We start from the raw sequence: 3947 nt of genomic DNA, 5'->3' as shown, positions 1-3947 counted from the left end.
ACCGACGACAGTGTCCTCGGTATAGCCCATCTAGATGACAAAATTGGACAGGTTTCACCGACGATATTGTCAACTCTATGCCGAGGACAATGTCCTTGGTATATCCTATACCGAGAACATATTCAATGTCCTCGGTAGAAGTTGTCCTCTACCAACGAGGATGTACCGAGAACCTTCTACCGAGAACATGTTGTCGGTAGAAGTTGTACCGAAAAAATTCGGTACATCTACCGACGACTTTTGTTCTCGGTATATCCCTTGTTTTTTTGTAGTCACGTGCAATGAAAAGAAAAAAGAAATATGAGCCTGGTTATATATCTTTACTTAAGAAATCAATTCAACAACGTGTGATTCGTAATAACGTGTGATTCGGGTGCATGCTGTTTACTGAAAGGTGAATTGATTTCTTAAGTAAAGATATATAACCAGACTCATATTTCTGAATTCTTTTTTTATAAAGTTGTACGATTTGTATGTGTATGACCATAATGGTATATGGTGTAATGTTTCCTTGTTTTTCAAATTAAATCATTTTGGATTATTATACGGCTTCAGATACTTGTTTGCCTTCGGAATAGAATATATATACAGATTGGACATTATGAATTTATTTGTTTCTGATTTTCTTTTTGTTCTAAGAATTTATAATTTTGGAGAAGTTTTTAATGGTCACTCAACAGGATGTTATTTATAAAGCTTCTATTTTAAAAATTAAATTAATTATTATTTATAAAGTTTCCATATACACCACTTCTTTTCACACTTAGCATTTTCTTTATGTCTATTCACAAATTATTGGTATAAGAAATATAAGATTAATATTTCATCAGATTCAAATTCATAGACATTCTAACATTTTTGTTCTTAATTTATCTTTCTACTTTTTTAAAAAGAAAGCTTAAAGCTTTAACAATGACCCAAAAGGAAAAGAAGGGAGACCTATTATGCAAATAGAAGAGTAGGCATGCTTAATCTTTGAAAGATGATGAGTATTCTTGAATAATTGTATTATATAGAAATAAGTTGACGAGAAGAAGTGAAATGATTCTAATGTTGATTTGCTATGGATATCTGTATATTCAAATTGAATCATGTTAAATCTATTATTATATGAAAGATAGGTTTTTTCTTCAGCCTGTTCTATATTTGCACAATACAAATTCATTCTATAGTTTATTCTTATCATATATTGATTAACAAGATTTAACAATTTCAATTTCAAACTTCTTATATTGATTCAAAACTGAAAACAAATGTAACAATGAGATTTTAATCTCAAATTTCTCACACAAGATTCAAAACTGAAATATATTAGATAAGACTTGTACATATACGAAGACACTATATAAAACTAATATTGATACACATATGTTGCTTCACTAGAAGACCATTTGTTATTGTATAAAAGATGGCAGAATGAAGAACCACAAAATAGAGCAACAGGTTTGAACATATATGAAGAAACTAAAATGAGTTCCCATACAGTGTTTCATTAAAAGACCATGAATTGCTTCAATAAAAGAACCACATAATGAAGAACAAAGAAACAGAGCAGCGACAGTAACTACAGCGTGTGAACGGATTGTTAGAGCAGATGCTTCAGGCCGGTGATCGAACGGTAGTCGCAGCAGCAACAATCTTAGATGTAGATAACAGAAAGAAGTTGGAGAGAAACGTTTGGGTATAAAATTTAGTTATTTATTTTAGTTATGCCCTATCTAATTTGGGGACTTAGTGGTTAAAAATTGATGTGCAAAATAATGTAAAAAAAAATGGTGTCAAGGGGTCTCAATTAATATTGGGGACTTAGTAAAAAAAAAAATTACAATTTTTAATTTCTAAAAGAACCCTATCTAATATTTTAATTAATTTTTTTTAATAATTACTGTTATCCATATTTTCAACCTATGACACGTGGCACGGTCAAACGGGTCCATGGGCCCATTGAAGAGGCCCGGGTCCAACCTGGGCCCGATGAACAATGAACAAGTAAACCCCATCGGCCCGGATCTTACCAAACCTAGTTACTCGCAAGTAGTGTGAGCACATCGAAGGGGCCAGAACTACGATGCATGCCCAAATCACCTTCCTGGTCGTATTTGGTCTATATTCTCCGGGATGTAAATTAGGATGGCGGACGATCCATTCCAGGAGACACATTCCATCAAGCGGGATCTAGGAGAAGACACTGCCATCAAGATGTCCGCCTTGGTAAATGAACCCGGGTCCTGGTAAACGAACCAGGACTTAGGTAAATGAACCCGGATCACCTAGTCAGATAGAACAAGCCCAGTCCTTCCTATAGTTGACATGTCCTCGAGAAATCCACCAGTTGGTCTCCCTAACTAACCTGCAAAATGGGGTACGCACAGAACGTACACTGTTCCTAGGAAACGGTACTGCCACTACTCTAATAGATCCTGTCCCAAGGATCTCCTTGGTAGCCCACGCAGATTAGTCTGTGCGAACATACATAGAACAATTGTAAGACTTCACCACGTCTAAACCGGCCCAATGGGCCCAGATTAACAACCCTTAATTATGTTACATTTCTTGTATTATGGCTCCATTAGCGAGCAATAGTTATTATATCCTTATTGGGCCCAGATTAGTCCGGCCCAAGTGACATGACTGCCTATAAATAGGATCAGTCGTGCACTGTAGCAAGGATCCCCAATTTTCTTTTGTAAGCTAAACACTGCTGAGCTTGTAGAAAACCTCCATTGTCAAAACTCTCAGTGACTCTTGGACTAAGACTCATTAATGCCCAACCACATAAAAATTGTGATCTGATTTATTTCTTAGCCTTTCTTCCTAGCTCTTATCTTTAATATATTTATAGTTTTCGAAAAACTCGGTAAACATTTTGGTGCTTTCGTTGAGAGCTGAAGAAAGCTTGAATCAACCTTGATCATCTGCGAAAATGGTGAACACCAGGCATACCGTGTTTGATCCTGCTCACCAGCAACAGCAAGACAATGGAGAACCATTGCCAAATCAACCACTTCCTCAAGACCAACTAGAGGACGTGCCTTATCATGGGCCCCTGCCTGATGACTCCCAAAACTTCGGAGAAGGGGGTGACTACGATGAAGACAACTATGAGGAGGACGGAGGGGGATATGAAGACCACGAAGCTGAGAATCCCGTTGATCCTGGTGGGAAGTATGTGGAACCTGAGCAAGAGGATCCAGAAGTGGTCTGTCTGAGGCAACAAGTCTTGGACCAAGAAGCAAGAATGGCAGAACAGAAGGAGACCACCCACCAGATGCAAGAGTCCCTCCTGGTTCTTCAAGCTTTTATTGCTGCGCAAGGATTTGTAGCCAATCCCTCAGCCATTCCTCCCCTAGGAAAACAGCTGCCTGTCCCACCTATAGGGACTGGCATGCCCAACAACGAAACCCCTATTCCTCCTCCGGGATGATTGCCACATCTCGTAGTTGGTCCGTCAAACCCAGTTCAAGAAAAAGGTAAAACCAAAGTGGTTGATCCTGTCGAAAAAGCAAACCCCCACAAGAAAGCTTCTCTTGGTCCAAAAACTGAGATTGGTCTAGGGAAATTCCCTAGGAAAGAACGGATGAATCCTTTTCCAGGACGGAATCATCCGAACAATCCGCAGGGGAAGTGCCCGCAAGGTACTAAGCCTCGGAACGTCCCCAGACTGAACGGTCAGGGAGGACACTTCTATCCCAGCGCTTCCATGAACAAGGATCACAGAGGGCATAGACGCAGAGAGGACCCAGAAACGGTCAGTTCGGGAGACGATACATCTCGAGAGGATTTGCGAGACAGCCTCAACGCCCGGAAGGAGCAAGCCTGGAAAGAAAAGATTTGCCCCGAGGAGGCGACTTGAGGAATAACCTCAACGACAAGAGGAACGAAAGAGTTCCCCTGGACGATGGAATGGCCACAAAGTTCATGGAATAGTTGGTCGCTCTAAAAAACGT

This window comes from Humulus lupulus, chromosome X (genome assembly GCF_963169125.1).
Source record: "Humulus lupulus chromosome X, drHumLupu1.1, whole genome shotgun sequence".
Classification (NCBI taxonomy): Eukaryota; Viridiplantae; Streptophyta; class Magnoliopsida; order Rosales; family Cannabaceae; genus Humulus; species Humulus lupulus.
This window is presented reverse-complemented; position numbering follows the sequence as displayed.